We start from the raw sequence: 27,917 nt of genomic DNA, 5'->3' as shown, positions 1-27,917 counted from the left end.
TTTCGGTCTCTATGGGTCGCAACACACAGAAGGACACTCGTTCACAGGATTCGAGGACCCTCTCGACGAGGAAACGGGCCATTGAGACATTTTTCCCCAGAGCAGGGCGCTCTGCTCAGACGCCGCGAGGACTTAAGATGGCGATGGGTAAGGAGAAGCGGGCCCCATCCCCATCTCCCTCATCCCCTGAATCCTTGCCGTCGACACGAACTAGTGGTGGAAGGGAGTCTCCCGACCAGAGTGACATGGAGGGTGAGGATGCTGATGTCCCTACCTCATTCCGCAAGTACTTTGAGCTCCTGCCCACGAAAAAAGACATTGCGGGCATGTTTAATAAATTGGAGTCGGCCCACAAGCAGGATATGTCGGAGCTGCGTGAGGGCCTCCAGTCGTTTCACCAACGCCTGGACTCAATTGAAACTGCCATGCCAGCTGTATCTTCAGCAATAACGGAATTGCAACAGGCGACCCAACAACGCGCCATGACCCTGCATACCCTGTGGTCACAGATCAATGACCAGGAAGATCGCAGCAGGCGCAACAACGTTCACCTACGGGGTATCCCAGAGGCCACAGGCCCTCGTGATCTTAGGGCCATGGTGGTTGGCATCTTCAACACCCTCTTGGGCCGCCCTGTGACTGAATATATTGAAATAGACAGGGTGCATCGTGTACCTGGTTTTCGCAATCCCAAAGAGACCCGCCCGCGTGATGTGCTATGCAGGGTGCATTACTACACATTCAAAGAAGAGATAATGTCTAAGGCGCAACATGGTGGCCCTCTGGACTTTGATGGGGCCCAAATATCACTGTTCCCGGATCTGTCGAGACGTACCCTTGCCAAGCGGAGGGCTCTCCGCCCACTTACCACAAAGTTACAAGAAGCTGGACTCCCATACCGATGGGGTTTCCCGTTTTCACTCTCCGTGCGGAGAGATGACAAGGTACACTTCTTCAGGAATCCACTTGACCTACCGATCTTTGCCAAGGCTTTGGGACTCTCGGAGGTCGCCTTGGAGGCATGGCCTGATCCATAACTGCCGGAACTCACTCCCATACAGAGTCGTGACCAGTGGCAACTGATCACCCCCAAACCGCGTAGAGATCGGCGGTCTACCTCCAGGCCCACTCCACGTTGATGACTGCTGAGCGCGACCAAAGTTGTGGACTTGGCTCTGCCGCCCTGTTACCGACCCGTGTTGGTGTAGTGCCCTGTTCACTTCAGCTTCATAGACTTGAGGCCCCTGGTTAAGACGGTTCATGTTCGCTGCACTGAGGCGCTTGGCACTTGCCCACTATGGGATCCGTGTGTACGCCATTGCTTGGCTCCGTACATCTACCTGCTAACGATATAAGATGGTGCTGTAGCGGTTATTAGATGTGCACTTTACTGTTATTTTGCGTTCCTCAGAGATATAAGGGGCTTTACACTCCATGGGAACCATGAGTTTTGTATTGGCTTGTCACGGGGTCTGATGTTACCTGGCCTATGCTTCACGTCTCCTTTAGCTTCCACTTTTGTTATCTAATGTTTGAAGGTTATATTGTGTTCTCATACATATCATTTATCCGCTGGTCTAGGGGGCTCCCGGACCATGTTGATTTCCTTGCCCCCCTTAGATGGTGCTCCCCCGGTTCCTATAAGGGACTGGAGGACCACGCGTTGGGCTTTGTTCCCATACTGGATTGTTAACCTCTCGCTGGGGTCCTGTCCCTCAGTATGTTTCAGTTCTATATGGAGTGTATGGATTCACTTCTGCACCACTGATACATTTCGTACATTAATAGACACCTGAGAGACCTGGACCACCTGTAAGGCGGACCTAGGAACATCTGTGGGATATTGGGAATGGACGGATCCTATTTCTTTCTTTCTTTCTTTCTTTCTTTCTTTCTTTCTTTCTTTCTTTATCTGCTTTTGTATTGGTAATATACTTGGCTGGATCTCTGGCCTCCCTGTTTCCTCTTCTTATGTCCTGTACTTACCTTTTCCTCCTAAAACTTTGCTTTCTCCCCACTTCTCGCTTCTTTTCTGCTTTCCTTTTCCAAAATTACAGTTGATGCACTCTATGGTACGGAGTATGATCCACACACTACTACTCCTTTTGTGGCTCTTTTGCAAAGTGCCTTTGATCCTGAGAATGTTATTACTTTAACTCTGAACTGGGATATGTATGTAAGAAGAACGACCAGGACAGACATGGTGTATTTTCTCAGGAGGAGAGAAGTCAATAAGGTCTTTCACATACGTACCTCCATTTGGTGCCACGCTATTACATCCTTGTACAAGATGTTGTATTGTGCTGTAATGTCTTTTTCTTTTATTTTTCTTTTATTGTATGCCTTCTTACTTGTATGTGAAATTATCTTAAATAAAAACATATTCTTAAAAAAAAAAAAAAATGAGGAATAATGGTCTAGTTATAACCTCGCTTAGTTCCTTTTTTTTTTTAACAATATGTGGCAATATGCTTTTCACACTCTATTTTAGCTGCCAGTATTGCTGGTTTGCATCTTTTATTACATTATTTGTAGTTAACGAACGACAATGCCATCGCCTCCATCTTATAATTTATAAATGCCACTCGATTTTCCTTTATGTGATGCTTTACAGTTTTATTAAGCCATACATGTTTTGTTTGTGATCTTTTACTTGTACGACTACATTGCCCTCCCTCCCAGCTATTTCTATTTCAGACTGTAGATGAGCCTCCCCCGCCTCCCCTATATTTGGTGGTTAATAACAAATACCCACAATTAGTTTGCGACGATCGTCCGTCATGTCCAGTTCCAGCCATAAGGATTCCACATCCTCTATCTGACGTGATGTCGTCCCTTATATGCATATTTAGATTATTTTTAACATAAATGCACCCCCCCCTTCTCCTACCTCTGTCCCTCCTGAACAGGTTGTACCCCTCTATGTTGGTGGTCCAATCATGTGCGCTGTCTAGCCAGGTTTCCGCTATTCCCACTATATCGAAGTCCTCTTCGAGTATCATAAGCTCAAGCTCTTCTAATTTATTTGCCAGACTTCTAGCGTTTGTGTACATACATTTAATTCCTGTCTTGTTATTGGACAAAGGTTTAGGTGATATTGGTATTCCGGTATCACTTATATTATCTTCAGCTATAGGATTTACTATATTGACTGCTTTGGCACTGGTGACTGGAGTGAGCCCACTATTTGCCCCTTTGTTACTTCCCTCTTTATTATATGTATTCATGTTAAAGTTATCACTACTTAAGTTTAATATTTTTATGCCCTCCCCCAATTATCTAGTTCAAAAGCTCCTCCAGTCTTTCTACCATTTTTCCCCCCAGGAATGCTGCACCTTCCCCATTAAGATGCAGCCCATCTCGGGAGCCGGTAGCCGACTGCAAAGTCAGCCCAGTTCTCCAGGAAACCAAATCCCTCCTTCTGACACCAGCTCCGGAGCCCCTTGTTAAGCTCCCTCAACTCGCGCTGTCTGTCTGGAGTGGCTCTTGGCACCGGTAGTATCTCTGAGAAAACTACCGTGGAGGTCCTTTCCTTCAGCCTAGCACCTAGGTCTCTGAACTCCTTTTTTAGGACACTCCAGTTTCATCCTATTTTGTAATTGGTACCGATGTGCACCATGACAACGGGGTGGTGCCCAACCCCATCTAGTAATCTATCAATTCGTTCCGCAATGTGTCGAACTCGCGCCCCTGGTAAGCAGCACACTGTTCGACGCTCACGGTTACGACGCTCCCACCACCAGGATCTGCCTCTCCTGACCCTCTATCCCGCTCCCATCCTTGCCAGAGCAGTCACTCCCCCTGCGGATAGAGGAGGCGTCCTGCTCCAGCAGGGTCACCCCTGAACTGATGTCCCCAACATCCTGCAACTTGGTAAATTTATTGGGGTGAATCAGATCAGGGCTGACCTCTCTAGCACTCTTCCCTATCCCCCGCCTTCTTACAGTGACCCAGCTCCCCACCTCGGGAACCTGCTCCTCCGACCCCCCCTCCATGACAGCCTGGTGCGTTTTGTCCAGGCTCTTTTCCATGACTGTTATGCTCCTCAGTGTTGCCAGTTTGTTGCTTAGATCCAGAATTGGCTTCAAAAATATAAAATGTTATTTTTGCATTCCAGGAGCATGGCATGTTATATTTAGCCACCTCCTTACTGCTGTATTGTAAAAATAAATAGTTGGGAGTGCACTAGATTGTATGCAAGATTTGTATCTGCCTGTGTGTTTCCAACCAGCTATACTGGGTGATTCTCCCTTCATTGGTGGCAAATTGTATTGCAGACTGTGTTTTACCTCCGCAAAGGAAGATCTTTCCTCATTCCTCCTCCAACAAACAAGGACCTTGCTATGGTTAGCCAGTCACAATGGGCATGGTTTCCTTGACATATGGTGGCAGTTGGACATTAGTGTGTGCATGTTGCTTACAGTTGTTACCTGTGTCCAGATTGGAGAACTTTGGGTTCACGCAACAATCTGCCAGCCTCCTAGTCAATTTTTGAGGACACGTGGCGGACATTGATGCCTTACATATCGAACAGCCTCCCTCCTCCCTGTACTCCCATTTGTGAGACTATGCAATAGCAGAACACAATGTGTTCAAGCTAAAATGCAGACAGATATAAAAAGTAACACATGAATCCAGCCCTGTATTGATGAATAGATCAATAAATGTATTCATTTGATTGTTAACGCAAGCAGTGTATATAGCTGAATTTGACTTGGTATGGTCCTCTTACAGTGCTTGCAGAGCAGAGCCAAAATTTCATGGAGAAAGCATAAACATAGCACAACATGAGGATCCAACTGTGCACAGCTGTGCACAGCTGTGCACAGAGTATGCCGATATAAGAAGAAAGCAAACTGCCAGAGAGATGAGCTCATCAGTCTGCTGTTTCTGCTTTCACTGTCCACTCACAGTGTATTGTTGGAGATGAGTCCAGTAAGTGTTACTAAACTGCAACAGAGAAGAAGCATGTCTCCCCTCATGTCAGATATGGCTGTGCTGTGTGACAGAGTGACATGAATCTCAGAATTGTATGAACAGATATAGAAATCCTTGGGTAGATAAAACAGATCCATGACATGGATTTTATTTTCTGAGCAGTTTTCCTAGAGTTCAGTTTTAAGGTAAGTCTTGATGCTAAATATTTTCCATGGCTGGATTGGGCTTTTCCTATCATGTCCATAGGTAGTGGTGGCCCCCTTACAGCTGCTCACTTAGGAACTTGTGATCAATGAGGCTAATTTATTTTCTTTAGGCAAAGGCTATCCCCCCAAGATAAAATTTGACTGCTATCATGTCTACAACTGGCAAAAGGTTGTATGACGTTACTCTACAGTCAAGATAATAAATAAAAAAAATAACAAAAAAAGTTAAACAAAATTAAATTTGATATTAAATATTAACTTAATATAAAAAGTTTTATTTCAGATTTGGAACAAGATGTCTTTTGGTAAAGCTTTATAGTCAGGACTACCATGTGTCCTTGAGTTGAAAGTCACTTAAATACATTAATCTAAATAAAAAATAAAATAAAAAAACACAAGCATCAGAAGTGAAGTACTTTTTGAAAATGTCAGTTTTATTGAGCATTAAAAGATGATCTGCCTCTATCCTGCAAATATAAGCCTGGAGAAAGTATACGTAGAGAGTGGTGTCTGGCTATGTAAGAAGTTGGACTGTTAATCTGCCTCGTGTCTGCCTATTATTAAGCTCTGTTTTACTGATTAAATGTATTTGCTTTCCAGCCTTAAATTTCCCCTGTGTATTTTACAGATATTCATTTATGTTACAAGACACTGACATCTTCTGGAATGAGTTTCGTAGAATTATTATGTGATGTTTGTTTATACAAAACCAGAATAGATTATTTTCCCCCCTGGCTGTCACTGTCCACACCGTTTAATTGTTCCTGCAGACAGAGGTGCAAGCTGTATTTCCAAACAGGAATAGATCAGCCTGCAACCTTATCTCATCAAAAACCATACTGTCATACTAAACATTCTCCTCATACAGTATTACTATTTATCAGTTGTGGCTATAAACAGCACATCTGCTCATCAGTATGGTTTCAGCAAAAACTATCCATTTTTCATTTGATGGGATGTGATGGTGTCAAGCTGTGGGTAGGGTCCTATTTAGCATTCACACTCTGCTAGGAACATACAAGTGGTAAATAGGGGTAAGGGTCGGGTTTTCCACTATTATGGGTTTAAGGTAAATTCTGAGTGCAAAATTTATGATCCCGGATTTACCCAGGGGAATATTTTCAAAACATAATACACCACTTTTCTTTTTAGCTTTGGCCAGCAGAGTTATAAGGGTCAATAAGTGGGCTTTTGGATAATCTAGCCCCCTTACTTAAAAAGGGGGGCACAGAGCAGCCATAGTGTCAGTGAATTGGGAGCTGTTGATATGAATACATAGAGAAAGTTGACAAAATATTGGGGGCTGTTTTGCTTCATTTTATTTTGCAGTTGATATGAGGTCAGCAGTTACTTTTAGCTGCTATCCTGTTCATGGAAAGCTTTTTTCAACTTTTTTACAGTGTTTTTATAAATTAAAACAGACATAGGCTGTACATAATAGGACAATGAGAAAAATTCCATGCATTGTAACACCGGTACTGGTACCACAGTCCTGAATAGGGGCCATTGAAGTAACAGAACTAGAAATAAACAATAAACATTTAAACAAACAAATGTCCAGTTATTAATTTGATATTGTAGATGGTGGAACCGAGTTTAACTATACACAATGACATAAACCACCCAACCATCTTGCAGGCCCTAGATTGTCAATTCCAGTGATTGAAACAGTTATACCACTTTTACCAGCAAGACATTTTGTGGTTGTTTGAACCATATAACATACAAAGAATTGAACTGTATGAGAGATGGGTTTTTTTTAGCAAACAAGCTCAAAATAAGTACACCCATTAAGAACTTACAATAATGCTTGAAACAATAGAGCCTATTGTTATGTCCAGCAAAGCTAGTACTTGACCCAGAGCAACACAATGACCCAATACCAAGGAAATTAAAAAAAGGGTTTGATTCCAAAAGCAGATGCCCTGTGTAGTGTACAGTAGGAAGCTTTGCAGGACCATCTAAAAGCTATGGATTGTTGGTCATCCAAAAATGACATGCCCATTTAAGTCCATAGCCATGTTTAGAAAAAAAATAGTGTCCACAGCTTAAAACAATAACTATGGTAGCAAGAGATGAAACATTTAAAAAACTGGCCATCATATTATTTTGTGGTTTAGCATTAAACTGCTAAGCCTGGGTATTAAAAACCGGAGAGACTCTTCCCAGTTTAGCATGGGTCAAAGAATAACAAATTAAAAATATTAGGTATTAGAAATCGGGCTAACTGGGTTACCAATGCTGCCATATTTGCCCATTTCTATGAAGGCTCTGCTTTCTGCTTAAAGAAGACCTGAACTGTGGAGGCTGTGCTTAAAAAGGCAAGCAGAGGGGAAAACACTAGTTACCATACAATGCCTTGTTCTGCACTATGGGGGTTATTCACAAAAGGGTGAAGAGTTTGGAGAAGGCAGGAGAAGTGAACAATCTAGGACAACATAGCTGAACTGGAAAGTAAGCTGAATTGGAGATTTTTTCCAAATCAGCTATTTTGCCCTAGATTGTTCGCTGTCTTCTCCAAACTCTTCACCCTTTTGTGAATAATCCCCTATGTCTTTGTTGAGGCAGCCCCCTTGGTAGAGGGATAGGCCTTTGCTTCCTAATGTCAGAGATGTCCCCCTGATTGATAATCAGGGAGCAGCAGAGAAGTGACATCAGCAAATCTCACTCAAATTCTATTGCAACAAGCAATTACAGACAGCAGTGCCTTAGATCTCACACTGCATTTACTGTATACTGACTGTTGGCACAGGAATGCCTATGGATCCTCTCATATCAGGAAGTGCACTGCTATTTTCAGGAGGAATCCAAGGTGACATCACCAAATCTCTCTCAAATTCTATTGCAACAAGCATTTACAGACAGCAGTGCCTTAGATCTCTCACTGCATATACTGTATACTGACTGTTGGCACAGGAATGCCTTTGGATCCTCTCATTCCAGGAAGTGCACTGTTATTTTCAGGAGGAATCCAAGGCAAAAAATTATTTGTGAGGGTGCTGCTCAAGCACTATTGCCATTTCTAGATGCCTCCTATAACATAACAAATCTTTACATTTGAGTTTCAGGTCCAGTTTAACAGAGCTACTTGGTGCCTTCCTGATCCTTTTATCTTCTAGTCTAGGAGACAAAGTCCTTCTGATTGAGAACAATATTTGCTGCTGTTTCTCATGGCATGAAAAGCCTCAATGTTCTGGCAGCCAAAGACAATGCAATATTTTGTCTAGAGTTAAAGCCACAAAATTAGAAGCATTTATGACAAGAAAAAAGTATCACTTTTGCCCTAAAACAATAGCATGAGCTTGTAATACTTATTTTTGACATATTTATAGATCTAATAGGTGAATTTAATAAAAAGGTCCACTTGAATAAACTTTAAATGGACCTGCTCTCCAGATAGAAAATAACTCATTTTATTTGCTAAAAGTGGTAAGATGTGTCTGTTTATGTTTGGAGCTCTCTTTTATATCTTATATAAAGACTGCACAAAATAATTTCCCTATTTAAACGGTTTGGCAGATTAAACATTCAACCACAGACCAAAATAATTTAGCCCTTTGTGGTTTAGTATATTAGTGTATTGAAATCTGTAGTCCTGTAATATGGCACTTTCAGGTGCAGAACTCATATATTGGCAGTTTACATGCTAAAATGTTGGATGTAACAGATAAGAATAGAGTAAACAGAAACAAGTCTTTCATACTCCCTCATCTACCTGTTTAAGAAGCTGAATATGCCAGTTTAACTTTGTAAATTCTAAAGATACAGATTTAGCCTATCCTTCATACAATACCTCTTAAAGGTAATGTGCTGTTATAAGACCATTATAAGCTTATGCGCTGCCCACACACACTTTTGTTCTCCACCCACACGGCCTTGTTAAATTACCCACTTTCCATTAACTATCACAATATTTAACCTTGCCAAAGAACACCATGCCTGCTTGTAACTTTAACTAGCTGACAGCTTAATGATATAAGCTGCATTTAAAACATTTTTACTATGTGAAAAATGTACTGCAAAATATGCCAGGATCATCTCAAATAACTACACATACCTGAAGCAGCCTCTAAAAGCTTCCCACTATGGTAAAAAAAAATCAGGCCCTTCTGACAGGCACAGGTAGTGTCCTCCCATCCATTGGCCCATGCACAGCAGGCAGGAAGGGGTGGGCAAGCAATGGCAGGAATGGCCAGAGGTTTGCATGTCAGACAAGTATTGCCATTCAGGGCCGGTATTTGGCAGGAACTACAGGCTGCTGCACTCACCTTCACGTTATCCCTGCAGAAGTTTTTTTTACTGACACATTTTCTTTAACCCCCATCACCCCTGGTGTCCAGAATTTGTATATAATGTTGTTACAGTTTCATGTGCTGTGCACATGCAGCAATTGCTTAGTCCATATCATCAGTTACAGATGTAGGTCTTGCACTAGCTTCTGAAATCCAACATAAGGTTTGCAATAATGTAATTAACAATCATGGTGATCACATGAGGTTTGTTTACACATTGCTATTCTTTATAAATGTATATTTGTTTAAGCAATAGTATGGACCAATAAAGTTAGTGTCAAGTAAACCAATAAATACTGACACTGTTATGTTTGGTCTGGGCGTTTAGAAATCAGTAACCTTTGATCATGAAAGGCTTAATACATAAAACAAAATTGTGTAAAAAATACTGTATTTCATATTTTAAATTAAAAAGGACAACATGAATAACTTTAAAGTTCAGTCATGTTTATTAAAGCACCACTTGCGCATGTTCTTTTATATGGCAACTCAGCTTTAGATCCTCAAATCCTCTATGGATTCATGCTGACACCGTCCTTCCTTCTGGATGGTGGCTACTTTAGTCCGTATGTGTGTTGTAAAGTAGCTTACTCCAGGAATGGACTACAATCTCAATACAAATTAGTAAACTAAATGTAAGACTGTAGAATTTTGAGAGCTAAAGTGAATTCTGTGTCTGTAGAAACGTACACTCCAGTTGATGAAGTTTGTCATGTACCACATAACCCTTTAAAGGCTAAGTGCACCTTTGCGTGCGCAGATTTTCCGACAGGTTTTCTACATTTTCTGTTTCTGTGTTTGTGCACGGTTTCACGCATGTAAACACAGAGGAAAAATGTGCATCTTCCTGGACGCGTTTGGGGTGCCATTAGAAACTCATCGTAATGCAAACATATTGTGCATTTTGCCATGTTTCCGTCAATGTGCTTGTTTGCTTCACGGAACGCACAGGTGTAAATGCAGGCTTACTCAACAGGTGAACTTAGCCTTTTAAATATATCTGGTAAGGCAATCTGTAGGCTTAAACTATAATGCTGTTGGAAATTTTGTTGATGACTTTTGGGAACACAGTAGCTTGCTCCACATACTACTGTACATTCTCCACAAAATTTGTCAGCGTTTTATCAAACAATTATCAGTCATAAGGATTAAATAGTGCATCTCAGGTGCTGCTTTCAAACAAACAATGAAGTTATTAATGCTGAAAATTAGATTTGATTTCATTCCATTGAGTTTGTATTTCCTAGAAACAGCCTTACAGAAAAATCATCAGACGAAATAATTGTGTTTCATGAAAAAAATACTAACAGTTCTAAAAAAAATGTGAAATAAACATTTTAATGCAGGAGAATATTTACTTGTGAACTAAACTAATAATCAATTCGGAGTAGGTAAGAGGCCTTTAACCAATTTTTCATAAGTCATTTAAAATGGTCTTTTTTTGAAGATGAAGAAGGAAACTTTTCACAGGAACATGCAGAATACATGCTCATGAACAAAAATGAAGAATGCTGAATAGCAACTGTAACAGCTATGACTGACTATGAGAGCTGTATTTGATGCCTTACCTAGGACTAATTCTCATTTTTTTTAATTTTGTGGCATATATCTACTGCTTGCTTTAGTAATTTTTCCTAATTATAGTAAAAAATAAAAACTGTAGTGGTGATTAAATACCACCAAAAGAAAGCTCTATGTGTCCCCCAAAAATGGTATAAAATTAATTTCAGTACAGCGTTGCATGACGGAATAAATGTCAGTCAAAGTACTGCAGCTCAGAATACTGAAAAATGGCCTGGCTAGGAAGGGGGTCTAAACATCTGGTCTTCAAGCAGTTAATACTATTTCCAGTTATGCCATGCTATTAATGCACAGAGGCAGATTACTTATATGAAGTTTCACTCAGCTAACTTACTTAGATGTGTGTGGGTGTGCAGAATTGTTTGGGTGGCTGTGAAGATCACTTCTCATTTAAGGGCAGAGCTTGCTGAGCTATATGAAACAAGTTCATGGCTGTTAATGCCCGTTGTCTGCTGACCGAGCAGAGCTGTGCTGCAGCCAGAAAGAATCACAATAATATTTTTGGATTTCATCCCCGACTGCCTAAGTGGCAGCTGTTCCTACCTCTCTAGAAACAGAGACAGCCAGGCTTGCCCCCTCCCCTGTCTGTCTCTCCAGTGAGAGGGTAATCCCTGCAGGAGGCAGTGACTAACAGTTGCAGTGTGCCATGCCAGCTCTAAGCAGCAAGAAGAGTATGTTTTACACTCCCTGCACATCTCATTTTAAGTGGTAATGTAATTTCGAAAGTAATCTACAGTTTTCAGTAAAATAATGACGCTGGAGAAGATCAGCATTGTTAATTTACAAAGAAAAAAGGAAAACTATTTTTTTTTAAAAGCATGGCAAGTGTTTTTGGTGGTGATTTAGCAAACTAAATGCCATCCAGTTAGGATTTATATATACTACTGTACAGATTATTGGAAGCTAAAGGGTTAAATGAGGTGAGCAAACCCTTTTTAATATGATCAATTTATATGAATCATGAAGCCAAGCTTCAGTCAGATATAGAATACACAAATTAATGCAGCTTTGTACTAATAAATTATCAAATTTATTTTTAAATGTATCAAATCTAAGACCTGAATTTGATTTGGAATTGGCTTCCTGCAATCCTATATACAGCAGGACTCAGTCTGGATGAGGGTAGGTCCAGAGCCAATAAGGTTTGCTTCATGCAAATATGCTGACAAGGAGCAAGATGACAGGAGGAGTGAACAGAGACCTCATCAGCCTGTTGCTGCTCCTTTACGGTCCAATTAGCAGGCTGGCTTTGGAGAGATAACATTGTATTCCTTAAACGAGGCCATGCAGCTAAAATGAAAGGTTTGCCTTTAAAATGTTACCCTTTGCCTTTACCCCCTGATAAAAAAAGTGTAAAAGACATTTAAAAAGAACTGTAGGGAAAAACATTTGGATTATGTACTTAACGTTACCCTGGCTTATTCTCACACCGCCTAGGTGAGGATAACCTCATCCTCCTTCTGGTGAGGCCTGGGGAAGGTAGAGTACTCCAAATCTCAGCTCCCAGCATTGTGCTGCAGCATCACAGGTTTTGGTGTACTCGCCATTCCCTGGGGATCTTGTTGGCAGGAAGATGATGTCACCCCCTACACCACGAATATGACACACTTTAGTGCTTCCCATTTCAATGGAGGTTTTGTATTATCGTGTTCGTGGTCGGTCACAAAATCTGCAATCACCTGGGTGATCGCCTGTCTTGTGACCGAGTCCTGCAGTAGTGTCTCATTTAACCTCCATGTTGTCTGTGGTTTCATTGTATTTGGTGTTATAATTGTGCAAAAAATGGGGAAGTGATCGGACCAAATTTGCACTCCTATGTGTGCTGTAGGTCGCCAGCTCAATAGACTATGTAAGACCAAAAAATAGTCTATTCGACTATAAGAGGGGTGAGTTAAAGAATGGCATGTGTAGTCCTTCACTTTAGGGTTTGGACTAGTCCATATCTATCCCACATATAAGCCCCCCCTCCACCCTTCCCTCCTTCCCGTCCCCCCACATTTAACTATGTGTTTTAACAAGGTGGAGGAGGGCATTTCAAAAGCTGACAATGCCCCGAGATGTTTGTTTGGAGTTTAGCTTTAAATCAAATTCATATTGTTGAAACTAAATACTGAGTAAAAGCTGACTCAAAATGCTAACCTTTCAAATTAAGACAAAATAAAAACCAAAACATTGCTACTTCTTGTCTCTTGTTTAATTGAATGATCAGTCTGTTTGAACAGACAATGATCAGGAATTTGTAGTGCAAACGGGGAAATTATTATGGGTTCTTAGAAGCACAGGTCTGTCCAAATAAACGGGATTGTAGATACTTCTATATAAACATTGTGAATTGGATGCAAATGTGAATTTATAAGAACCTATGGCACACTGTGACATTTAGCATGTGTAGCACTCCTTTACTTATAGTATGCATCTGTTCAGTTGTAAATGTATTCATGAGAGGTGGTGGTTTCAAAAAAAGACAAGCCAATTTGTGGTCAAGATCAGATAAATATGGAACTGCTACAAATATGAACATAAGTGATATGATTAAAGTACATCCGCTATCAGAGAAATATGCGTACGTCTTTTTAACAATGCTAGTTGGCTGTTTCCAGTTTCAATATTTCTGTGTCACTGACCTTCAACGAGCATACAACAAAAGAAAGATGGATAAAAAGCAGAATTCCTCATCTTTCTATGTGTTCCAGGTAAATGACTCAAAGTATTAAAGCAATACTGTAATAGAATATATTAAGTCTCTCACAACACAGGGACAATGAGAATGACTGTGCCTGCAAAAAAAGAGAGCTTCTATTGCATCTGGCAGGATCCTGTGAGGAACTGGGAAGTCTTGCCTGTCTAAAGAATAAAGCAAGTGATCGTTGTCTATGGTTTAGTTACCGGTGTCATACACTACACAAGAGGATTAGCAGAACAGCCAGACAACTAGAATTTTCAGAAGGAGAGGTTACTATTGTCAGCCTGCATATTTATCTCACGTCAGGTTTAGAGCAACTGCAGTTTGTAAACTGACAGCTGTCACAGAGTGAAAGCTCTTTCAGTCAGCATACAACTGAAAAGCAAAACAAAAGGGGTTAATATATATTTGCCAATATCCTAGTTCTCTATTGCTCTCTTAAAAGGCGTTGCTAAGCAACTGGAATGGGATGATGGTTGTGCTTGTGCAGTTGTCTGCTAAACTTCAGCAATATTGGCAACTTTCCCCATTATTGAACCACATCAGCATTTTCATTATGATATTCTGTAACACATTCATCCTTTTTTAGATCATTATGCTTTAAAATAACTATAAAATAAAAATTACAAACATGAAAACATCCTGCTGATAATTAATTACAGATGACATTTCAGTTCACGTTAAACAGTATACATAGCATGGGCTTAACAGATGTGATTTATGAAATCACAATTCATGTCACATTCTTTTTTAATTTTCAAGAGGGGGAGTAACCCTTTGAGTGGACTGTATCCCAAGACCTGTGCTCAATGTGAAATCTGCAAAGCCAATTAATATATGAAAGGGACATTAGCTAAAAAACTACAATAGTATAATTGTTTTCAATGCCATAGAAGGACATGCAAATAAGATTACTTAATGAAAACAGAATAAATCTTGACAGGAGAACATTGCTTAAGTTAACATACTGATACCTATAAATAGGTAATACATATATTGATAGTATGCCGTATATTGAAAGATACATGTGCTTCTAGCACATACCAACAGTCTGTTCTCTTATTTAAATCATGTGAATAAAGGGTGACTGTTGTCAGCATCATTGGCAGTGTTATATCTTGTCCCAAACAGTCACTTTTGATGGATTGGTCTGAAGCTAAAGTTTTATGTAAACTCTGCATACATGTCCATGCCGCTGGCATGCTAGTACCAGGATCACATCAGCAACCTAGAATATTGGGTGCTTTTTGCTTTAGATCCTCAAAGGTGGTATACCTAATAATGTGTGCAAAATTCCCAACACGACACTATGCTGGTGAGACACCAATGAATTGGAGGCTCCAATAAATTTCACAGATTCACAATGAAAAAACTAAACTAATGTTTCTGCAGCAGCCCATTCTGCAGCATGTTCAATTGCTCAACTGATCTCAGGATTACAGTACTGATGAGGACTTTGAATAACAAAAAGAGTTCAAAACAGTAATGTAAAAATAACAAAACTCTGGGTTGTTGCCTATATACAGACAGAACATTTTGGTGTCAATGTTAATTGAAGTTTTCACCTTCAAAAAGAAAACTTGTATTCTGCCAGGCCTCTGATCCAAAGTATATTAATATTCCAAAAAGGGCTTTCAATCTCACTGATTCCAAAAGAGAACTGGGCCTGTATCTTTTATCTCAGAAACGTGTACATTTCCACGATGAGACTCCTAAGGCCCGGAGTGTCAGTGAGAAAACAATTTTATTTAATTGTTCTTCTCTATTGTTCAATGTACACATAGTGTATACTGCTTGACAATGAAATCTAATGTGTTTCAAATCTTTGCATCTTTAAAAACAAAGTATATGTGCTGCTAAAAAAATTCTTCTTAGTTTATTATTTTGCTGCCTGTGTCCAGTTGGGAAGACCCTTCACATCCTGTCTTGGAGATGAAACAGGAAGTAAGAGGAAATCTCTCTAAAGTTAGGGTTTGCAGTTTTCACGCTTTTTTTGCACAATTGTTTCGCTAATAAAAAAACACATATGCACACGTACGCATGCAATTTCGAAACAAGTCTAAGGTACAAAAACCGCCTCAAAATAGCTGCTGCATTTTTTGCACGATGGGAGTTTTTCTACGTGCGATGCAATGCTAAGGTGTGAACATTTGCCATTCACTTGACTGGAAATGGGGGTGTAAAAACACTTAGGTGTGAGCCATTTGGCAGTTATCAGAAGAACAAGTGTCCCCATTGAAAGATTTTACCCCATATTGCTGTTCTAATAACAACTGAAAATGTTGGATTTTACATCACTTTCTGCCTCACTGCTAATGGTTACTAGGACAGATATAAAAATGTACATCTACCAAGTTGGGTACTGTATTAATGAAAAAGATATGACTAAGGAGATCCTCCTAATTCATAGTGGTTACCTCTTAGGGGGTCTAATAAAGAAATTCTATATTAATCAGATTTGCTCATACTGTTAAACTGGCTATATACGTTAGAATCCAACAGATATACGGTACAGGTATATTGTGACCACTTTCAAGCACTAATGTCTGCCCTAAATATAATGGTCTTTCTTAGTGATTATGCAGATGGAAGCGGGCAGTGTGCTCACATGCCTCCTGTCACCAGTAGATAATAAAATAATGATCATACAAGGTTGCCCAACCTGTCTGAACTTTATTTCCCCTGATAGCTGATGGTCATTAAAATTTACATCTAAGGCTCATTATACACTAACAGATTTTTTTCTTTCAACATGCTGGCTGAACAGTGTGGATGAACAAATCTCTCACTACTAGCTACTATATTCAGCGGGTGCTGAATACTTGAACAGTGCCTGCATCTAATTGAATGCAAGCACTCTTCAGCTGAAATGTTTTTTTGAACAGTTCCTTCAAAAAATCTAATATTATTGAGCAGAGGAGTACCGACAGGGCCGTCCATGGCTCGAATTTTTGCCAGTTCATCAAGAACCGGCCAAAAGTTGCTCCATATACATTGTATTGCCAAAAGTATGGCGACGCCTGCCTTTACACGCACATGAACTTTAATGGCATCCCAGTCTTAGTCCGTAGGGTTCAATATTGAGTTGGCCCACCCTTTGCAGCTATAACAGCTTCAACTCTTCTGGGAAGGCTGTCCACAAGGTTTAGGAGTGTGTCTGTGGGAATGTTTGACCATTCTTCCAGAAGCGCATTTGTGAGGTCAGGTACTGATGTTGGACGAGAAGGCCTGGCTCACAGTCTCCGCTCTAATTCATCCCAAAGGTCAGGACTCTGTGCAGGCCAGTCAAGTTCCTCCACCCTAAACTCGCTTATCCATGTCTTTATGGACTTTGCTTTGTGCACTGGTGCACAGTCGTGTTGGAACAGGAAGGGGCCATCCCCAAACTGTTCCCACAAAGTTGGGAGCATGACATTGTCCAAAATGTCATGGTATGCTGATGCCTCGAGAGTTCCCTTCACTGGAACTAAGGGTCCAAACCCAACCCCTGAAAAACAACCCCACACCATAATCCCCCCTCCACCAACTTAACACTTGGCACAATGCAGTCAGGCAAGTACCGTTCTCCTGGCAACCGCCAAACCCAGACACATCCATCGGATTGCCAGTCAGAGAAACGTGATTCGTCATGCCAGAGAACATGTCTCCACTTCTCTATAGTCCAGTGGTGGCATGCTTTACACCACTGCATCTGACGCTTTGCATTGCACTTGGTGATGCAAGGCTTGGATGCAGCTGCTCGGCCATGGAAACCCATTCCATGAAGCTCTCTACGCACTGTTGTTGTGTCAATCTGAAGGCCACATGAAGTTTGAAGGTCTGTAGCTATTGACTCTGAAGACAGTTGGTGACTTCTGCGCACTGTGCACTTCAGCATGCGCTGACCCCGCTCTGTCATTTTACGTGGCCTACCACTTCCTGGCTGAGTTGCTGTTGTTCCCTGTTGCTTCCACTTTGTTATAATACCACTAACAGTGGACCGTGGAATATTTAGTAGCAAGGAAATTTCACGGATGGCCTTATTGCACAGGTGGCAACCTATCACGGTACCATGCTTGAATTCACTGAGCTCCTGAGAGTGACCCATTCTTTCACAAATGTTTGTAGAAGCAGTCTGCATGCCTAGGTGCTTGATTTTATACACATGTGGGCATGCAGGTGATTGGAACACCTGAATCAAATGATTTAGAGGGGTGTCCAAATACTTTTGGAAATATAGTGTATGTCCAACTTAAGGATAACTTATAAACATGTGATTGTCAAGATTGATTTAAACAATTTGGATCAGGTTACTGTAATCTACAGTATGTCTGTGGGTATCTTAAGTTTAATGAACATGAAGAATAAGGAATCTCTTGATATTAGATTATACAGGTAGATAGATAGATAGATAGATAGATAGATAGATAGATAGATAGATAGATAGATAGATAGATAGATAGATAGATAGAGTAGTCTTTAAATTGCAACTATCTAGTGGAAAAAAATTGGATGAAGGGACATTAGAGAGTTCTAAGTGTAAGGATTTATACTCTTTGATACTATTCAGAAAATCTATTTTGGAAAGACAATTCTGATTGAAATGAGGAAAGAGGAGTCTCTAAAGGTTACAGCCTTTGATACTGACAGCAAATGCCTTATTACCAGCTACCACCTGTGGTCTATATTACACAGTGTGTGGTTTCCATTTTGAAGCACCACACACTTGGTTAACAAGCTGTTTCCTTCCAGACACATCAATTTATCATCCTAGTGAGAACATGTTTAGGCTCCATAAAGGACACAGTGGTTAAAACACACACTGCAATGCACCTGCCCTCACCACAATGTCTGTAGTAACAGATCACATAGAAAACCTGCTCCACATGCAGGGTTAGTGTGAGGTAATAGGAAAAGGTCATGTCAGTATGATATTGAATTCATTATTTTGTGTTCATTAACAAACCTTTTCCAGCGCAATAAAAATACATAAGACCTTGCATTTAATCATTCTTTACAAATTCGAATAAGATTTGCACACATGTTTTTGATTAATTTCTTTTAAACCTCTCCTGAAAAAAATATGTTTCATTGATTCCAATGTTAAACCGAGAAACATTTATTTTTTTGTAATTAAAGCAACCATTTTTCTCAGATCTATATTGCTGACAACAAACAAATCAATGTTCTGGTCAGTACAGTAAACATTCTAGACTCTGTTTGTATATATATATTAAACATATTATTGAAGTTGAATTTCAAGACTAAAATACTATAATTTAGTGCAATAATTATTAAAATAAACCTTAATTATAAGAAAAAAACAAAGTAGCATACGTAACTGATTTTGTCTTTATAATAGCTTCCTATAATCTCCTGCATATTAAATCTCAGGCCGTGATCTATGTACTGCACAGTGCTTGCAAACTGGAAACAGCAGAGTTATGACCATGTCAGTGGAATACTTTCTCATTGTTCAATAAGCAGGATAGAGATGGGTTGGTGCTCAAGTTGTGTTGCTGAAATGCAAAGAAGAAAAGCTCACTGACCTGGCTAAGCAGTATGACTGGGGCGCCTGCATGACAATTCTGGCTGTGCATAATTACACATCTTTTAGCAGGGAAAAAATGATTTTAATGAACTTAAGCTTAGGAAAATCTGTTAATGCAAGGATTGGCTGAAATTGGAAAAAGTAAAAACAAAATGTGAAATTTGAATGGCCAGAAATATATTTTTATCTCTATGGAACACATCAATCTAAATATTACTTCTTTCATTTCAAAATATAATAATTCTGCCCTGCTACAACCATCCTAGAACGTAACTGCATCTTTGGCGCAGTCACACTTTTATTGTATTGTCCCCCACCCCTCCTGCAGCTCTTATACTTTTCTGTCCCCAATTCGATAAGATATTGCCCACCAAGCCTTCAAGCCACTTGTTAAAATCTTCTGTGCCATGAGTCAAATCTGCATAGGGTTAAATTGATTGTGCACAGTCCCAGCTCAAAAGATTTTGGCAAAGGAGGAAGTGACTTCACGGGTAATATCTCACACAATTGAGATCAGGTGAGTAAAAGAGATGCAGGGGAGACTTGAGAGGGTAGGTTTAACTGAGTTTTAGGCCCTGATATTTGTATCTGGACATTGTGCTCTCACAAAAACATGCCATACTGTAAAGCTGGCACCACATAGCTTGGATTTCCGCTAACTCCTGCTGACTCTGCCAAAATTTGAGCTGTGTGTGGCCCCACCAGCACCACCTGATGCTTATCACAGGAACCAGGTGGAGAATTGTCAGCCAAACAGTGACTGCAGCCAATCAGCATCTTAGTAATTATTACATGTTATAGTAATGTTGAGTAGTAGAATGAAGTTAAAGGAAATGTATATTCTCTTAAAACATTTTTAAGATAAACATGTAAACAATATAATCTTGGTTAACCCCTTGCCGCCAGCCGTTTAAAAGTTACTCAATGATGAAAAATGGGAACAGGCTTCTGATCATGTTATCTCTGTGACAGGAAATCACAGCAATCACATGATCAGGAGCCTGACCCCAGATCTTGATCTTAAACATTGCCTGGGTACTGTCTGTGACAATGCTGGGAGTGCTCTGTGAGTGGGCTACAAGCACAGTTTAGCAGACACATATATGCAATGACCGTGTGTAAAAGCTCAACTTCATGCCGCTGCATATATGTGTTAGCTGGTCAGGAAGGAGTTAAAATAATCGTATTATCGGTTAATGTTTTAAAAAGCTTTGTTTCTACATGTCCTTGTATGTAAATGTTTGTACACTTATGTGTACATGAGGACATCCATATTTGATTTATATGTACTCCTGCTTTGCAATAGCATATAATGGTTGTACTTTACTGTTTCTTCTTACAGTGCATGTCCATGAGTCTACTGACCCCCTGAAAACTATTCACCCCTTGTCTGGTGGAAATCCTATCTCAGCGGTTGTCAAGCTGGTAGGAATGGTTTTGTAGTTGCTAATCTACTCTGCCTCTAGAAGCTTATATACAATTCTCTACAGACTACATACTGTACATTTGACAATCACATCAACAATAATCCCTTGTTCACACCTCTGGGATGTGACATTGCAGAGGTGCTGCAAGGTGCACTTGTGGTGTGCTGCAGTAGGCAGTCTACTGAAGCTAAATCGCACAGAAAGAAATCACATCACACCACATCAAATCAACCTAGCCATTGCAATGTGCTGTGGTACAACACACATGCGATGGCTAGGTGCATTGGAGTACCATTAAGAAATAATGGCACATCATCGCACCCAACATTGAAACATCCAATCATGTGGCACTGCATGTGCCCCTGCATCGCATAGTTGAGAATGGAACCTTATTGTAAATGTTGCAATAACTCGACTATACACTCACTGAAAAAAACACTTCAATATCCCCATAAAGGGCTTTTCCCCATAGTTCTCCTTAGGGTAACGGGAGGACACAAACTAGCGTCCTCCCATTACCCTAAGCTCAGTATACCGCAAGCTACAGCTCGCGGTACACTGAGACGCCGCAGCCGGAGCGAATCTCAACATCAATGTCGAGTGACAGCTGGCTCTGCCTATCTAGAGGCAGAGCCAGCTGTACCCGCCCCCTCCCCGTCCATTCCGCCAGTCAGCGATGGTGGATCGGAGTGGGGAGGGGGGAATCCAGCCCCTCCCCTGTCACGGCAGAGAGCCGTGACAGGATCGAGAGGTGAGCGAACGCCGGTATATGTTCGCTCACCTCCCGATCTACTGAGAACTATGAGATGAGTGAAAAGCACTCACCTCATAGTTCTCCTTTAAAGAATGCTTCATTTAGGGTCCAGACTGAGACAGCATTAGATACACCTAATTTATAACATCTACATTTGTGGACACACATATGGCTTTTTCTGCAAGACGAATGTATTTTTTTAATAGGAAGAGAAAAAATGCATACATTCACATACATTTAAATATAAAGACACACTTTTACAGAGACATCCAAATACAAAGAAATAAAATTCAGTTAGGAATTCTATTATAACTTAATGTGTCATCTGATGGAGTTAAAGAGTACTTGATCAGGACATATTTACAGTTTGTTTACAGCTCCCAACACACATCACAATTTGATTGTACAATCTGATTTAGATCTAACAACAACAACTATGTAGTGAAAAGGCATGCCTGACTAGATACAAGTGTTTAGATGAGATAGGCACACACTGCTCGAATTTCATCTGATTCCTGCTGAATTGGCCATAATTTGAGCTATAGGGGGCCCTGTTGACACCACCTGGTTCAACAAAAGTCAACTGAAAAATTGAGCCAGGTGTAAAATTGTCAGCCACTGGTCCTGTCGGCTGAATGCAACAGCCTGCAGGGGAGATTCCTTCATCCATGCTGTTTAGCATAGCTGTAAGAACAAGGGAAATCTAAAGGTATATGGCCATCTATAGCTAAAGTAGGTCCTTATGTTACATCGTGTTGGTGTATTTAAAGTTGATTGTAGAAATATTTTATGGCTAGATTATAACATGTATGATGACCCTAAAATCTTACAATTTGACCAAACTGTCACCATTATTTCTAACTGCCCTGTAAATTAAATTCTATTGTATATTTAGAAATTTAGCATGCAGATTTGTTTGTCTCTCTAAGGAACATTTAAATGACAATGGATTAACTGGATTTGGCTCTGCATCTAGAATGCACAATGATCAACACACATTTGGCACTGATATAAGCAACTAAGTATTCAGTGGACAGTTAGCAAATGGCACTTCCTGATATGCTGGCACATCTTTGGTATTAAACTTTATTTCAGTTCTGCTAGGGTGAATGGATGGCTGTACTCTGTGGCTTAATGCCAAACCAGCCTTAAAAAGCAAACTCGCAGAAAACAGAGAACTATAAAGTGAATTTCAAATAATGCAAAAAAACATTATATTATAGAAATTAGAACCACCCTTTTGACTTTTACAGTGAAAGCCTGACAACACTATTGGAAAGTAATTAGAGTGCTGATTTCTTTTTGTTATGTTTTGACAGTGTTTTTTCAGCAAAATATTTTCTCTTCGATCATATGAGTGCATTGTTACAAAGTCGAACTACTATAAAAGCCTTTAGGCTGGGTTCACACCTAGGCGTATTGAATCTGCTTGTTTGTCGCACGTTTTTACCGCGATTCACGGTAAAAAAACGCGTGACAAACGCGCGTTTCCGAGGGCTACTTGGCTGTATCCCAATGGAAACGCCCGACCAAAACGCCCCAAAGAAGTACATGTACTTCTTTGGGCGTAGGGCGGTTTCCTGCGCGTTCATACTCGCGGAAAAATGCCCAGATGGGAACCATGCACATTGAAAATAATGGCATTTCCCTGTTTGAGCGTTTTTCCGCGAGTACGAACGCGCGGAAAAACGCCCAGGTGGGAACCGGGCCTTATTGTTATAGGAAAATTCCTAAAGCAAAATAAGGAGTTCATTTAATTTTAGCAAATTATTGGGTATGTTTTCTGTTCAAATCATTATGGAAAACATTATATGCACAGTTAGGTTTGATGGCTTTGGTTTTAATCAGCATTTTTTCCTTATCCTTGCTGGCAGAGTAAAGCCACCATAAGCACCAAGTGAGATAATTTTTTGCTAAGACTCCTATTTCCTGAATCCTTTATTTTCCCTGTTTGAAAAAAATGATTTTAAATTCATGCGATAAATCTTAATATCATGTACTGAATGTTCAAAACAAAATAAATATTTAATGAATATTAATTGAAATGTTGTTTAAAAAATGAAACTCCCTAATCCCAAAGGATCTTTAGGTTGTACTGCTGACCCCGTTGTCTGACTTTCATGTTAATTCTCTAGCTTTACCTTGAATAAGCATGCATATCACAAGTTTTGACATCATTCTTACTTCACTTGGTGCCTGTATGGTGCATGCAGTGTCAGTGACTCAAAATATTTACCGTATATATTTGAGTATAAGCCGTCCCGAATATAAGCCGAGGTACCTAATTTTACCACAAAAAACTGGGAAAAAGTATTGACTCGAATATAGGCCGAGGGTGGGAAATGAGGCAGCTACTGGTAGATAGATACCAATAAAATTACATGAATATTTATTTAAAAGAAAAATAACCTAGCTCTGTAAGTGGAAAAGGGGGTACAGGGCTACATATCATGTACTACGGATCATTTAACCCATTCATATTAGCAGAGGATAATTGTAAATCTATTGTTCAGTGCATTCTATATGTAGTATATAGTACATGTACATATAGAGTGCCTGCAACAATACATTTACAATGATCCTCTGCTAACATGAATGGGTTAAATGATCCATAGTACAGGGCTACATACAGATCATTTAATACATTCATGTTAGTATAATTGTAAATGTATTGTCTGCACTGTATTAGCAGTATATACTCTATATAGAGTATATACTGCTAATACAGTGCAGACAATACATATATAATTGCTTAATGAATCTCTCTCTCTACCCCCCCCCCCCGCCCTCACTCACTGTGTCCGTGTGCCGGTGATCGATCATCACATCACGGAGAGAGCAGGGACGAGTCAGCGGCGCGCTGGTCCAGTGGGAGGAGCTCCAGGTGGGGTCCTAATTTAGCTGGCTCAGAGGTGCCTGCCCGCTAAATTACAACCCCACCTGGAGCTCCTCTCGCCTGATCAGCGCGCCGCTGACTCATCCCTGCTCCCCTGCCTGACTGGCCGCTGCGGGGGTTTTTTTCTTCTTCTTACTTACCTCGCCGAGCGTCGCGTCTGCTGCGGTGTGCGGCGCTCCGAGCGGGGTCATCTGGCAGTCTCCGGCCACCTAAATTAGGACCCGGAGACTGCCAGATGACCCCGCTCGGAGCGCCGCCCACCGGAGCAGCAGTGACGTGACGCTGCTGCTCAGGTAAGTAAGAAGAAACCTGACGCTGACTCGAGTATAAGCCGAGGGGGGCACTTTTCAGCAAAAAAAATGGGCTGAAAATCTGAGCTTATACTTGAGTATATACGGTAAACCAGTTTCACACAGCTAGTTATTTTAGAAGGAGGTTAATCATTTAAGATGCAAACTTTCAGGTCCTTATGTCTCTTCCTCAGGCATTACCAAGGAAGGGACAAAAAGCCCTGAAAGCTTGCATTTTTAATAACTGAAAGCGTATATAAAAAAAATGAATATATTGCAGTTTACCAATCCTTAAATGTGATAGCTGCATTTGTTTTTTTTAGCCCTTTTCCCTTTTTTTTCACCTAGTGATCCAGCCAGTAACTCTGTTATTTACAATTTCTTTTAACAGGATAAGCTGTCTAGCATAAGTGGCAGACAGAGGGTGCCCTTTAGCACCAACAGGAGTGCTTACAGCAGTTAGCTTTTACATAGTTAATCAGGTTGAGAAAAGACACAAGTCCATTAAGTTCAACCTAAAGACATAAGAAAAGAGGAAAAAAAAAAACTAAAACAGAACGCTATGCCCACAGTTACCCACAGTAGATCCAAAGTAAGGCAACCCCCCACACCCTAATAAAGCATAGTTCAATTTGCTCCAACAGGGGAAAAAATCCTTCCTGATCCCATAAGGCAATTGGATATCCCCTGGACCAACCAACAGTGTTTATTTTACTTATAAGAAGTTATTATCTAGTAATATTGGGTGCATTTAGGAATGCATTCAGATTTTTTTTAAACAGTTAACTGAGCTGGCTGTAACATTACCTGCAGTTTGAGGCATCTTCTACGCATGTTATTTTAAGCATTTGTGGATTACAAGCTGGTACTTTGGTTTATCCCTGTGGGGGGCTTTGAAACACCAAACTGAGCTCTGTTGCTATTACAAAGACCATATATTTGTAAACCTTCTTATGAATACATCAAAACACATCTCCCATATAACAAGCCAGGAAAACTGGCTTCAGAACACAAAAGCAGGACTCTGGTGCCTTGTACCTACTTCATACAGTGCTTTAAAAGCCTAGAAAGCCCCAGACCCCAGGACTCTCAAGTATTCTAAACATTTGCCTAGAAACCTCCACCACCCTCTTAAAACTCCCTATTGGTCTTTTAGATAACCTCAGTGTCCAAAAGATGAGACTGAAGGTGCCTGCTTTTGATTTATAAAGACAGTTTAGCTGGTTAGAGATGATGAGAGGTGCGTGTTGTTTTACTACATATTACTTTTGAGAACTTTAATGGGTATACTTTTAACATATTATAGTGCAACCAATAAAATGTCATATAATTCCTTCTGTAAAATAATGTATTGCAATTACATGACTTTATATAACAGGTAAACTATAATCTGTGACCTACTGTGGCTGAATATTATGAGCCTGCATAATACAATGCTATTTTATTTGAATTGGTTTATACATTAAGTTTACATATGCACTGTACTAACCATGTGCTCTCTTGTTTTGACATATTAACAATTTCTCTACAGGGGGCTTTTCCATGTCTGTTTCACCATTTATTAGAATTCTATTAAAATGTACACAATCATACACCTAAAAGTAGAATTTCCTGTAACAGGTAATTTTGTACACACTCCATGAAGTTGTTTAACTGCTGTCTTGAGGATCCTTGTTAATCACCCAAAAAAATGTTTGCAGCAATTAAAGAAAATGTTTTAAAAAATATCTTGCTAAAACAAGACCAATTTAGAGATGGCTAAATGTGTATGGCAAATAGTATACTTACAGTAAGTATGAAACTGATAAAATCAAGGTGAATATAAAAGTCTGCACCTTTGTTTATAACTGAACAGTACAGCAAAACCATTATTTGTGGGTATATATTTGACAAAGGATGCAATTGTTTCAATGCGAAGCCACTGAAAAACGTATTATTTGTCCCAAGGCATCTGCACATGTAGAAACCAAAACTATTATTTGGGGCACTGTTTTAAAATCCCTATTGAAAAGTTCTAGAAAAAGTCACAGCAAAACACATCATATTTGTGCATTGTGGCAACAATGGTAAAATGTCGGTTTCAAAGTGTTATTGCAACAGATTGTAATACACAATTGTCGCTGTAGAACCATTCATTTTGAATGACATCCCAATTCACCTTGCAGAAGCACCCCCATGCAAATGTGTTGCAGTGCATCATAGTGCACAGGTAAGGTGAATTTGATTGTGAGAGTTTTTGTTTTTTCATCTAGTAGATTAACAGTGATGCTATGTTGGCTGGTGCGAACCTCAAAGGTCCAGCCTATAAAAGAGCAATGCACAGCAGCTTATGGCTAATCCACTGGTAGAGAGGACAGTTAAGAATTATCAAGGCTTATCTCCTATGTAAGGGACTGAATGAAGATTTTGTAATGATATCCAGAGTTCATTGGCAAAACACTAGATAGATTCATCAATACTCATGGATACAGTTTACTACTTATAGTATTTACCACTGTATATGCTACAATAATCAGCAGAGAGTGAAAATAATTGTCTAGCAGGCATTTGTTGTGGTAGCTTAGTAACAGTCTGCACCAAGTGATGTGTTTGGATTATCATTTCCATAATTACAGTCATAGCTGTGAGCTTGCTTTCCAAAACAGTATAGTATTTTTTTATCAAAATATGGAATATTCATTTTGTGTTGAAATATAAATAAATATTTTATTACCATATTTTGCTGAAGAGAATGTTACCAGAGTTACAAAAAGAATGTTCTCTTGTTCCTGATGCAAATAGACACCCTTTCTATACAGTTACTGCGCAAGAAAGTAGTGGTTACTGTGGCGTCACACTCTTCTTTCTCCTGGATGGTACCATAAATAAAGGATCTAAAACCTCACACCCCTGCACAGTAACTGTGTCTCCTGATAGGTTCTTGTATTAAGTTACACAACTGTTAATATTAATGTACTGTGTGGAAAATGTAAAGCATATATTAATGTAAATGTAAATGGTGAGGGATTACTAGATTATTTTATCTGCTCTAAAAATATGTGTAAAGCTGTATTTAGATAATATATTGTTTGCAGCATTAGAGTCTTATCCATATTAAGCCTGGCAGTCGTCTGGAGAAGCTCTATTGTGGTCAAAGGTTAAAGAGCTTAGTATGAAATATCTACTTGGAAAACAAATATAAAAAAATCTCTGAAGAGAAAATCCTTTTACATTTATCTCCTTAATCCATTGCATTTTGGGTCAGCATTTTAGAATTTTTAAGAATATAGAAAACTACTGCAGGAAAATCTAACACATGAAAGCTTATGGGAAGATGACAA

The 27,917-nt window shown here is 39.9% G+C and overlaps 1 protein-coding gene across 2 annotated transcripts in view; it reads right to left on the bottom strand.

Moving 5' to 3' along the window:
• PRKG1 (protein kinase, cGMP-dependent, type I) overlaps window positions 1-27,917 on the bottom strand; it is an 844,452-nt gene that overhangs the window by 165,994 nt on the left and 650,541 nt on the right. The gene's annotated exons all lie outside the window — the stretch shown is intronic.

The sequence above is a fragment of the Nanorana parkeri genome, unplaced genomic scaffold (assembly GCF_000935625.1).
Source record: "Nanorana parkeri isolate BGI_ZX_2015 unplaced genomic scaffold, ASM93562v1 scaffold32, whole genome shotgun sequence".
In the NCBI taxonomy this organism is placed as follows: domain Eukaryota; kingdom Metazoa; phylum Chordata; class Amphibia; order Anura; family Dicroglossidae; genus Nanorana; species Nanorana parkeri.
This window is presented reverse-complemented; position numbering and strand designations above follow the sequence as displayed.